The following is a 13487-nucleotide window of genomic DNA, read 5'->3' on the forward strand; positions in this document are numbered from 1 at the left end:
AGCTCGCTGACTGCACAACCGCTCAGCTCCGAAGAAGAAATATGAATGAACAGATGCATAATTCCCTCCCATTATAACCGTATGTCCGGGGGAGGGACATGCAAATTATCTCTGCCAAATTCTCGTTGGCTAGTTCAGAGGTAACCGAGGCCTTCAAGAAAGTCCCCTAGTGTCGCTTCACTCAACACTATGTCGAAGTGAGTGACAGACAGGGAAATATAATGAACTTAATTTGATTGAAATATTTACATGAATTTCAGATTTGTTTAGTATTTCGTATATTTTGTACTTTGCTTTAATGAAAACACACAGGGCGTGGTCTCCACATGTCCAGCATTAAATGTTTCAAAGTTCTTAAATTATTAAATTTGATTAGTGACCTAGAAATGTGTAGAATATTTGTCTTTGAAATGTTTCAAAATCCTAAAATGTTTATTTCCAGGTTTAAATAATAAAAAAATTTGGTCAATCAGACAACCAGAAAATCAGACTTTTGGACCCCAATGTATCAAACGATAGCCATAGAGATTTTTGTAAACCTATAAACAAGATTCTTGATTTCCATGTTTAGCTTTCCTTGAGGTTGATATTTACTACACAGACTCTCTTTTCCACATTTGAATAACATTTGTGAGAGCACACACAGTCATGACACAAAGGACCAGCTAACCCGTACCAGAATAGAGAACAAAAAAGGGGAATACTTCAGCAAGTTTGACATACCACTGATTTTGTGTGTCTGTGATTGATTTCTGGTGGAAAACAGCAAAGCTTCAGGGTGTTGGAAGGGTACATCTCTTTCAGGCAACTGTAATGAATGTGTCCATGAGTGCAGAATGTAGAGTATACTGTATGTGTGTATTGTCAGGCTGTTCCCTGTCCTTAGAGGCCCTGTCCTTCTCTCTGATTGAAAGGAGCTTTAATTAAGATAAATAGGATGTGCTTAGTCATCTGTTTAATGCCAGGCCTATAGAGTGAGTGCTTTATCATCTTACAGGTTTACAGAGGTAATAGGGAATTATTGTTTTGTAGATGAAAAAGAAAATCCCATCAGTGGCCAACTTGGGATGTTTCATCTAAACTTCATTAAAGTGATGGCACCACTGTAACACTTAAATAGATTATAATGATTAGACGTGTTGGGCAGACGTTTTTATTAAAAGGTTTCAAAATTTTCCCTAGGTGCTTCTACAGCAATTGTCTAAGGTCTAACTGTTCACATTGGAAGTTAATGAGCTTAATATGACTTATCCAAGTAGGATTTTCCATCAACTAATCAGATTTAAAGAGGCATAACAAGGAACAAAATTTTCCTTGACATTTTGAGATACAGGAATTTATTGAAATATGAAAACGTACTGTAAATTTCAAAACTCAAAACACCCTCCCCAATCCAAAAATAGCATTTATTAAAAGCTGCAAAGAAGCTGCTATTGGTGGATGTGGCAGCACAAACTGCATTAGATGTCCCAGAGCTTTTTTGGGCAAAGTTTTTCTCCTTTTACTTGTCAAGGGGGCATTTGCATATTCTTTAAGGCAGTGCAACAGTAAATAAAATATTTAATTCTACTGATCAGCGATAGGATGGAAAACTAAATTACACTAAACTAAATCTGTTACACAATCACACAAACAAACAAAAAAACTTAAGGACTCCAAATTGGAATTAAACTGCCCTGGCCATGTGATTATTTGCACCACTAATGTGAAAAAAGAAAAAAAAACTGCACTATCATTTATAATTGTCAACTCTGTGTAAAATACTTCATCAACTAATTTTAAATGGTCTGGACTTATATAGCACTTCATTAACCTTAGCAGTTTTCAAAGCACTTTACACTGTGACCTCATTCACCCATTCTCACACACACTCACACACCAATGATGGCAGAGCTGCAATGCAAGGCGCTAGCCTGCCATTGGGAGCAATTTGAAGTTCAGTGTCTTGCCCAAGGACACTTCAGCATGTGGAATCATGTAGGCTGGGAATCAAACCACCAACCCTGTGATTAGTGGCCAACTTGCTCTACCACCTGAGCCACAGTCACCCCTATAGTTTAGACCTCTTTCACTCTGATGGATTAAATGTGCTTATGTCAGTGACAAGTACACTATCAAACACACTATTATGCAGAAATACTGTGACAGAACCTTGGAGATCATGTGCAGTATGGTTTCCATTAGCTGGAAATGTCTGAAAATGTAAAATGTTTTGCGGTGCACTGCCACGGAGGACCTTCCTGACCGTTTGCGAAGTTAAAAAGCATCCTGCGTTATTCCTGTCTTGCATGCCTCTCTTCCGTTAGTGCATTGGTTGATTAACAGGTGAGTAGATCTTGAAATTCATGCACAAACTCAGAACAGTTAATTCACGATAACATGTAAATAACCAACATAACAGAGTGGCTCGCACCCTTTTGGGGTGATTCAATCTAGTTATAACTTGTGTATTATTCTTTATTTGACCACTTGTGTTTGGATTTTCGCAGGAGAGCTATAATGACACATTAATCATTAGACCTATGTCAGTGTATTATTGCAAGATTTAGTGCAAAAAGTAAAAGAAGAAAAAGAAAGCAGTGCTTTGTGTGGAGAGCCACTGATGTTTGATATAATGATGGATATAGTAGCGTAGTTAATGCAAACCAAACTTGTCTCTTTTCCTATTGTTGTCTGTATTCAGTGTGTGATGTTCACAATGTTGCAGAAGAATTATAACACAGATAACAGTTATATTTAAATTTAAAGATGTGATCTTATGATTTATCATCAGCTAAAGTAAAAACATTTGAATGACATTGTGCTTGATCTCTTGCCTGCCAGGAACAAACCCTGGCATATGTGTACAATGGGCAAAACTTTTCAGGAGGTACACGCTTGACTCAACTGCACATCCTCACACAGAATCCGATTGTGGAGAATGGAGACTTCACCGGCAAGCGTTGAAACTGTTGTGGCAGAGATACAGGCAAGCTTTGCATCACCCTAAACTCTCACTTACTGTCATATGAAGCAGTTTCAAAACAAAACCGCCCAAGTGAGATCCAGTGCAAAACAGACTCCACATACACATTTTAAATAGTAAAATTTATCTCCACATAAATAGAGTAAGTGGACTCCTCCTCCTCCGTGTCACTACGTGTCATGAATACTGTGTTTATGAACCCGCAATGACCAAGATTACATGATCTTTAAATCAAAGTGAATTTTGCATTCACTATAAAACCCTTGCTTATATTTCAGTGGTAGTTTGTCACGCATTTAGCTTGTGCTAAAGGACTGGTCACATTTAACTTTGCATGGCAAAAATTAACGGGTGAAGAAGGCATGGTCAGATGTTAAGTGCGTGTGAAACCAGAAAAAACTACATTGTCATGCAGCTTCTTTTTAGTGCTGCACTTTAAACTCACTAGTTTCTAGAATCTCACTGCTAAATTTATATCCTTGTCCATTGTGAATATTTATGTAGCTTTGTACAAAGCACCACCCATACAGATGTCACTGCCAATCCAAGCAACTTCCTCTTGGTCAACACGGCAAATTCACCTATCGAAGCTCACCAAACTTGAACTCCACGCAAAATCTGCTAAGGGAAATTCTTCGCCACCAGACGTCCATTGCACAAAATTCACAATAATGCAGATTCCTGTATTTTGCTCGTGGAATGTCAGTGTGTGAAGTAAATGAAACCATGTGTAATAGGGTTCACAGGACGGGCAAGAAGGAGGTGGAAACCGGCTGAAAAGTCAACATAACAACATAACAGCGGCAGTGTGTGTGTGTCTCTCTCTCAGTGTTACTCTGGCACCTCCGGATCATCTTTATCGCCCTGCCAGCTGATTATGATAATTTAGCGCCGGGCTTGTGTTCTCACGTACCAGTCACACCCTCCTCCTCGTCACACTCCTCCACTGCCTGATTCAGGCCTGGAAAACCTCTGGCTTGATTGTACTCCCCTGCCTTCCTCGAGAGGAGGTGTTCCCCTCCGGCATTCCTTCTGCCTGCAGGTCTTCCCCACCTCTTTGGAACCCTGGGAGAAATGAAGGGAGGGAGAGGGAAAGAGCGATGTGGAAAGAGGCTTTGAATAAAAAAACTCAAAACTATCGCTAGAATATTAATAATAATATCTAGGTTTGAGACGTAGGCTATTTATATCGTACAAAAGTAAAACTCTTCTTCTGATAGTTATTTACCACTGCAAACATCCCTTCTCTTGCTGTTTTATATAGCCAACTTTTTTTTTGCCTTGAATGGTTAAATGCTTCGTTCCGCCATCATTAATGCTTAGTGATTTTTGCGTAGCGTCCCATCCGCAGATGTTGCTTACAATTCCTATTATTTTGTTCCCTTTACAAAAAGCTTCACTTTGATGCCACGCTTTTGCTAAGCGCTATGGGGAACAATCTTGCATTGTGAGCAGCTGTGAATTTGTGTGAAACACGTCAATGAACATTGACCTGAATTTATAGCCTCGGCTGGTGAAGATCATTAGATGCACCTGTGGCCAGGCTATAAAATAGAGGCGTCACCAGCGTGTCGACAGATATTTTTCATTCAGAGCATACTATGCTGTGTGTCTCACAACCTGCTCAGAAAACTTTCTTCCCTCTTTGTTAGGAGTTAGAAATTGTTAGGCAGTGCGCAGAACTTTCTTACTTTTTCTCTCTGCTCTGAAAGAGATTATGTATATATATATATATATATATATATATATATATATATATATACATATCTCTGCTGGGTTCGGCATCATCCTTGAAAAAACCTGCTCTCCCCTCTAAGCCATGCAGGACTACCTCCATGCTAGTGGGGAGGGCTTATCAAGCGGGAGGTCAGGCTGGTGCTGCGCTGCATACCATGGCTGTGTTACAGGCGTACCAGGCTGACCTGCTAAAGGATCTGAGTGCGGGTAAAACTCTCGACGAAGAGGCCTTTTCAGAGCTTCGTCGAGCTACGGATTTGTCTCTCCGCGTGACCAAGCAGTCAGCCCGTGCCATTGGCTGGTCTATGTCCGCTTTAGTCAGTACGGAGAGGCATTTATGGCTTAACCTGTCAGGCATCCGAGAGAAGGACAGAGTTTTCTTAATCGATGCCCCGGTTTCGCCTTCTGGTCCCTTCGGAGACGCCATGAATACGGTTATCTCCAGATTCCAGGAGGCAAAAAGCCATGAGGAAGCCTTTGGGCAGTTTCTTCCTCACCGCACTCAGGGGGCGGGGCCGTCGGCCACCCAGGTGTTTCGGGTGATAGAGGCTTCCAACAAAGAGTTCGATGTACCGTTGCTTCCTGCCTTAGTCCAGGACACGGAACACTCAACACCCCCTCAACAGGAAGTGTTGAAATTAGTACCCATCTCAGAGAACCTGGCAGCGTGGAAACTTATGCCAGGTATTTCTATGTGGATTCTGAAGACAGTAGAAAGAGGCTACAGAATTCAATTCGCTCGCCACCCTCCGCGTTTCAATGGCGTGGTTCCCACTTCCGTAAGACCGGAGCAGGCATGTCTACTGTGGAGAGAACTGCAAAATCTCTTGGCAAAAGGGGCCATAGAACATGTTCCCCTTCCAGAGAAAGAGTCAGGCTATTACAGCAGATACTTCCTGGTTCTCAAGAAGGGTGGGGGGTTGCGTCCGATTCTAGATCTTCGAGGCTTGAACCGCTCGGTCAGGGTGTTCAAGTTCAAGATGCTAACTGTCAAGTTGGTCCTGTCTCAGATCCAACATCACGATTGGCTGGTCACGATCGATCTCATTGACGCATATTTCCATATTGGAATTCTGCCACAGCACAGGAAGTTCCTGAGGTTCGCTTTTGGGGGCGAAGCCTTCCAGTATCGGGTTCTTCCATTCGGCCTAGCCCTATCACCCCGCACATTCACGAAATGCATGGATGCAGCACTGGCTCCTTTGCGACTCCAGGGCATCCGCATTATGAATTATTTAGACGACTAGCTGATACTAGCACAATCTCAAGAACTGGCAGTTCAGCACAGGGATATCGTCTTGGCTCATCTAGGTTCTCTGGGTCTGAGACTCAACGTCCAGAAGAGCGTTCTTTCTCCAACCCAGGAAATTGCCTATCTAGGGATTATATGGAACTCGATCACGATGCGGGCACAGTTGTCTTCCGCTCGTGTCAGCTCCATCCAGAACTCCCTGAGCAATCTCAGGCTAGGTCAAAGTTGCACTGTTCATCAGTATCAACGAATACTAAGTCTCATGGCGTCTGCGTCCACGGTGATTCCTTTGGGCCTTCTCCATAGGAGACCGTTTCAGCTGTGGCTAAAAGCCAGGGGATTTCATCCAAGGGCCAGTCCCCTACGGCAAATAAGGGTTACGCGCCGAGCGCTTCGTTCCCTTTCTATGTGGCTCAGACCCCGATTCCTTACCTTGGGTCCCACTCTCGGTGCGTCATGTCATCGCAGGATGCTAACGACAGACACCACCCTGACGGGTTGGGGTGCGATCTTAAGTGGTCGTCCAGCCCAAGGGGAATGGGAGGGTCATCAGCTCGATTGGCACATCAACTGCCTCGAGCTGATGGCGGTATTTCTGGCCCTGAAATACTTCCTCTGACATATGAGAGGCTGCCATGTCCTTGTGCGGGTGGACAACACAGCAGCAGTCTCCTACATAAACCGTCAAGGAGGTCTACGCTCTCGCCACCTGAATTTGCTGGCACGTCGGATTCTCCTTTGGGCCCAGGGCAAGCTCCTGTCACTCAGGGCAATTTACATCCCTGGACGCCTAAATGTGGGAGCAGATTTGCTGTCCAGACAAAACATATTGAGGGGCGAGTGGAAACTCCACCCTGAGGTAGTACAACAAATTTGGGAGAAATTTTACAGAGCAGAAGTGGACCTCTTCGCCTCTCAAGAGACTGCGCAATGTCCCCTCTACTTCTCTCTGAGTCACCCAGCCCCCCTGGGTCTGGATCGCGATGGCGCATACATGGCCCAGAATGTGTCTGTATGCTTTTCCCCCGGTTTCTCTGCTCCCGGGAGTCTTAGCCAGAGTTCGCCTCACTGGCCGAACAGGATTTGGTTCTCAGAAATTATATCTCTCCTCGACGGCTTGCCTTGTGTGATTCCGGACAGGAGGGACCTTCTGTCTCAGGCACAGGGGACGATATTTCATCCCCGGCCCGAATTGTGGAAACTTCATGTTTGGCCCCTGAAGGGTACCAACTGAGGAACACAGGGCTGTCGCCTGAAGTTATCGAGACCATTCTTAGTGCTAGGGCTCCCTCCACCAGAAGAATCTACACCAATAAATGGGGTGTCTTCGTAAAGTGGTGCAGTTTACATGGTGCAGATCCAGTTAACTGCCAAATTGTTTCAATTCTGGACTTTCTGCAGGAAAAACTGTCAGCAGGCATATGCCCCACTACTCTCAGGGTTTATGTGGCTGCCATTTCGGCTTGCCACGCCTTGAACGGAGGAGGCCTTTGGGGAGGCACCCTCTACTCACTCGCTTCATTCGTGGAGCCAGGCGACTGAGGCCTCCTGTTAGGACCAGAACTCCCTCATGGGACTTAGCAATAGTCCTGGAGGGTCTGGCCGAAACCCCCTTTGAACCTCTAGAGTCAGCGTCTGATAGACTTCTGACTCTCAAGATGGTTTTTCTTGTGGCGATTACCTCTCTTAAGAGAATCGGGGATCTACAGGCTCTGTCTTTTTTGCCGGCCTGTTTAGAGTTTGCCCCAGGTATGGCCAAAGCTATCCTGCATCCTCATCCTGACTACCTTCCTAAGGTGCCTTTTTCGACACTACACCCTGTCACTCTGGAAGCCTTCTGCTCCCCGCCGTTTTTAACGCCGGAGCAGGAAAGTCTTCACAGACTTTGCCCAGTCCGTGCCCTTCAAATTTATGTCCACCGCACTAGCCAGTGGCGTAAGTCTGGGCAATTGTTTGTCTGCTTTGGGGGCCGCAACAGGGGGGCAGCCGCTACCAAGCAGACTATGTCACATTGGGTGAGGGATGCTATTGCCCTGGCCTATGAGGCGCGTGGTCAAGCTTCGCCAGTAGGTGTCAGGGCTCACTCCACCAGAGGGGTCGCAGCCTCTAAAGCCTTGGCTAGAGGGGTCCCTCTGCAGCAGGTTTGTGAAGCGGCAGGCTGGTCCTCTCCGCACACATTTATCAGATTTTATAGTTTGGATGTTCATGCTACTCCGGGCTCTTACGTCCTTGAGTCGGCATCCCAAGCTCATGCCTGAACGGGTTTGTGACGCGGCAGGCTGGTCCTCTCCGCGCACATTCTTCAGTTTTTTATGGCAGGCACATGCCTGAAGACGTTCATGATGCGGCAGGCTGGTCCTTTCCGCAAACGTTCATCAATCTTCATGGGTTAGATGTTTCTGCTACTCCGGATTCTTACGTCCTTGAGTCGACATCTCAAGCTCACGTCTGAACAAGTTTGTGATGCGGCAGGCTGGTCCTCTCCACACACATTCATCAGATTTTATCGTTTGGATGTTCATGCTACTCCGGGCTCTTACGTCCTTGAGTTGACATCCCAAACTCATGCCTGAACAAGTTTGTGACACGGCAGGCTGATCCTTTCTGCACACGTTTATCGAACTCTATGGGCTAGATGTTTTTGCTACTCTGGGCTCTTATGCCCTTGAGTCGACATCTCAGCTCACGCCTGAACAAGTTTGTGATGCGGCAGGCTGGTCCTCTCCGCACACATTCATCAAAATTGAATGGTTTAGATGTTTATGCTACTCCGGGCTCTTATGCCCTTGAGTCGATATCAAGCTCATGTCTGAGACCTCTCGCGCTTTGTAAGCACATTTCACAACCGTAGGGGTCCGGACAGCCCCAGTGCGGCGGCGTGGGTATTGCGTTCCCCGTAGCGCTTAGCAAAAGCGCAGCATCAAAGTGAAGCTTTTTGTAAAGGGAATGTCTTGGGTTACATGTGTAACCCTTGTTCCCTGAAAAAAGCGGAACGAGATGCTGCGCTTTTTTGCCGCACTGGGACGTCCCAGGACTGCTCTTCAGAAAAAGATATCTGTCGACACGCTGGTGACGCCTCTATTTTATAGCCTGGCCACAGGTGCATCTAATGATCTTCACCAGCCGAGGCTATAAATTCAGGTCAAAATTCATTGACGTGTTTCACACAAATTCACAGCTGCTCACAATGCAAGATTGTTCCCCGTAGCGCTTAGCAAAAGCGCAGCATCTCGTTCCGCTTTTTTCAGGGAACAAGGGTTACACATGTAACCCGAGACGTTTCCATTACACATGTAAACTCCTTTTTAAGGTCAGCTCTCACCCATATGTATTTACCTTGTACCCGCATCCAGAGATGCCTGAGATTAGATTAGAGGAAGAATGGGTAAAGTCAGACAGGGTATTAGACACTTCTTATTCATCGTGTGCTGAGTAGAGTGAGTTACATAAGAAGAACCCTTTTCTGGCATATTCTTTTTGATATTTCAACAAAGCAAAAACACCAATTACGGACTTTGGCACCATTCTCACTTTCTCAGCCTTTCTACACTTCTTCAGAACGCAACAACTGACGCTCTTTGCATGCGCAGAAGTTTGGTTCGGGATACAATGCACATGTAAATAAATATTTGTATTGGATAGCAAAGTTTAGATATATCCGTACACTCGGAATCTGCAATTGGATTGAATTTATTCAGATTGACAAAAATTAGAGCATGTAAATATAGCCACTGAGTCGAGATTTATCTAGTGTCCATGCTGCGTTCATGAATGAAAACGCACACTCCACAGATGCAGGTGTCCCAGGCAGGCATAAAACAAACTTCATGACTCAGAAGTTGATGGACTTGCTCTCCAACTCACAAAAAACATCAGTCCATCTCTCAGACATGGCCGTCTTCTTCATGTTACACTTAGTGATGCAACAGGTGACAGTGTTTTTCGTGCAAGCCCACTCATCATAGAGCGTGGTTTCGTCAATCAATCAGAGAGCTGGGATTCTGGAGTAGAAGTGTTCAAAGCTGCTCTGAATGTCTTTCCACTCTGGAATGTCTCTCAGTAGGGCCCACTTTTGCTGTGTTCTCCAATGAGCGGCTCCAAATTTGGAGGTAATCCATCCACCAATGCTGAATAAAAGTTTCTCACTGCACAAAATAAATAATCTGCTTGCATGTCACCAGCTTCAACCAGGGAAACTGCTTTTTAATGTCAGAGGGTATGGATAATTCCTCCAGCTTAGCCAGCAAGACTTTTTCTCAGGTCATGAATGTGCAAAGCTGTGGCCATGCACAACAGAATGATAAGCAAAAAGTCCTTCACCTGCATGCACCTTGTCAGATTCGGAACTGTGCTTCATAAAACAATCGCTACACTTAATGTGGCACACTTACTTTTAGCAGCATCCACATGCTTTTTTGTATGAACATGCTGTGCGATGTCGGTGTGGCCACCATGTGCGATGGAAAAACGAGCTACACAAATCTCACACCTCAATTTACCAGGCTCTGTTTGTGACTCTTTTTGAAGATACTAATTACATTTACATTTATGTATTTGGCAGACGCTTTTATCCAAAGCGACTTACAGTGCACTTATTACAGGGACAATCCCCCCGGAGCAACCTGGATTTAAGTGCCTTGCTCAAGGACACAATGGTGGTGGCTGTGGGGATCGAACCAGCAACCTTCTGATTAACAGTTATGCGCTTTAGCCCACTACACCACCACCACTCAGGGTAATTAAATGTACATGCATGCTTCCTTGCCATTTTTCCAGCTGCAATTTCTTTCAAACTGACACTACAATCAGTTCACTAACTGGACGTCTAGTGATAGGTGATTGTGATTGGATAGTTTAATCCAATCATGTACTTCAAATAACATGTGATTTTATTGGTTTTACAAGCTGTATCCTTGGCTGATTAGAATACTCATGTAACTGAGAAAGCCGAATAGGCGACAGAGAAATTTTAGGAGAGGGGAAAAATGGGACAAAACTGCTTAAATATGAGAAAAAATGCTTAAATATGGGATATCTATCAACCCTACCCAAGTGACCGTGAGAAGCAAATTGAATTGTGATGAAGGTCTATTATATTATTTTAAATATTCCTCTAATTTATAATAGGAATACATTTATTATAATAGAAATATGTGTTATTGCTGAGTATTTATGTTGGTTACTGTGGCAGCGGGGTGTGGTCAAGCGCCCGTCTGGGAGAGAAAAGCAGTAAGGGCGCTTACACCTGAGCTAGATTATGTCTAACACCTGTGTCTAATTGCAGTAGCGTGAGGAGAGCGGCATAAAAAGCAGCAAACGGAGAGCCTCGAGAGGGAGAGCCCGACACCAAGCCAAGAGAAACTAATTGTTGTGATAATATTGTGTGAAAGTAAAAAAAGATTAAAAGAAGCCTTACCTTTGACGCTGTTTCCTGTCCCTTCCTTAGTGGAAAGTGTTACACTGGTGCTGAAAGCCGGGAGGGAGGAGGGATGCCCGTCGCAGAGTCCTCGACACTGCCATCCACCCTGGGGAGCGCCGCTGCCATCTGCCGGGTGACGGAGTAGCCCGACCGCCCGGATGCGGGGAACGGCCATCGTCCGCGGGGCAAGTGGGGACGGGATACCCCGACTGCCTGGAGCGAGGGAGCCGCTGCCAGGGGTGGAGGAGTGCCCTGCCGTCCCCAGAGACACGGAGGGGTCGAGGGAGACCGCCATCCGCGAGGGGAGGAGGGAAGAACCGCCCGGAGAGGTAGGGCCGCTGCCAGGGGCGGAGGAGTGTCCCCATTTGCTGCCAGGAAAGCGGAGGCGCATTCTGCCTGCTGGGGGTCGAAGGTTTCACTCCGGTTCGCCCGGGGTTGGAGCGGCTGTCGTCCGCCTGAGTGTGGAGGAGTGTTCGAGGACCATGCGACGGTACATCAGTGAACCGGTGAGTGAACTTTTTCTCTCTCTCTCTCTCTCCCTTTTGCACCGTGTTGGCCTTTTCCCTCGCCTATTTTGTTGTTGTTTGTTCCCTTCTGTCTCCTCCCTGGGCGAGGAAGGCAGGGATGACCACGCGAGACACACCCCGCCCCAGGGATAGGGGGGGTGTAAGTCATGCCGGTGGCACCCCGGCCTGAGATAACGCCGGGAGGAATGTGGAGCGGAGGGGCGGGCCGGTCGGAATATCGCGCCTGGTCCCCAATCGGCCTGATGAGGCGCTGAGGGATAAAGGCGACGGTGACGATTGTTCAAGAGAGAGAGAATTACGGGCATGTCCGCGTGTGTGTTTGTTTATGTTGTGTTTTAAGTTTCTTATTAAATTATTATTTATGTTGACAAGCCGGTTCTCGCCTCCTCCTTGCCCATCCTTTAACTGTTTTACAGTTACTTTTAAAATTAAAATGTAATTTTGAATGAATTAATTCACATGTTTAGTCTATATCTTACAAGGCTGTCACAATTATAAAATTTGGCTGACGATTAATTGTCATACAAAATTGTCATACTTCTTAGAATAACTAATTTGTTCATATTTATCTTGGAGGATTTAAAATAGGGAGGATTTTCTCTAAGGCTTTTAAAACTGGGAAAATATTGCACAGGTTAGAATGACATGAAAAACAATATTTGAAATATTAATATATTTCCATATACTTTAGATTTTTGGTCAAATGTATTCTTGGTCCATTTTATATTTGCAGTACACTGTTGTTTTTGGAACCCTGCCAACATGTAATTATTAGGGCTGTCAATCGATAACATTTTTTAATCAAATTCATTACATGGTATCGCGATTAATCGCATATACAAATATTTGCTGAGAAAGCCCCTCATATAACAATAATTCAATACATAATGATGAAATAATTATACATAGTTATCTTTTAAATATGAAGAAATTATATATATATATATATATATATATATATATATATATATATATGGAGCAGCTGGAGCAGCTGCCCGCTGACCCGACTTCGGATAAGCGGTTGAAGATGGATGGATATATATATATATATATATATATATATATATATATATATATATATATATAAATTTACAGAGATACATATTCAGATAATTAAAATGCATTACATTCTTGTAGCAGAAGAGTTAATCATCAAAGGGGTTACCAGGATATCATGTTTGGGGGGGCATTTGGCTTGTTTGGGGGGGCAACATAAACAATTGAAAAAATCGGCGCAAAATTAAGCTATACTACACACAATCTGTTTTAGTGCATATCTTTTTCTAAGCCAGGAACCCAGAGATAGGCACAGTGACTGTCTGACTGTGACTACTGCGCACTCTGGTTGTTAATGTGATCCGGCAGCAGACTGACACACACCCAATAACGGCCAATAGAAAAGCAATAGGCTACATTTTTTTTAATGAACGTTCTAGTTAGGACTGTTCATTTTTTATTTAAGGGGCTACTGGAGGAGTTTTGAGATCTATAGTCAAAATAGACTTAGATAAATGTATTTAATTAAATACTACTATTTTTCACAGTCTCATTTTTACTTTAAGACCAGGGTAAAGCAAGGAAAACTAA

This window comes from Xyrauchen texanus, chromosome 11 (assembly GCF_025860055.1).
Source record: "Xyrauchen texanus isolate HMW12.3.18 chromosome 11, RBS_HiC_50CHRs, whole genome shotgun sequence".
In the NCBI taxonomy this organism is placed as follows: Eukaryota; Metazoa; Chordata; class Actinopteri; order Cypriniformes; family Catostomidae; genus Xyrauchen; species Xyrauchen texanus.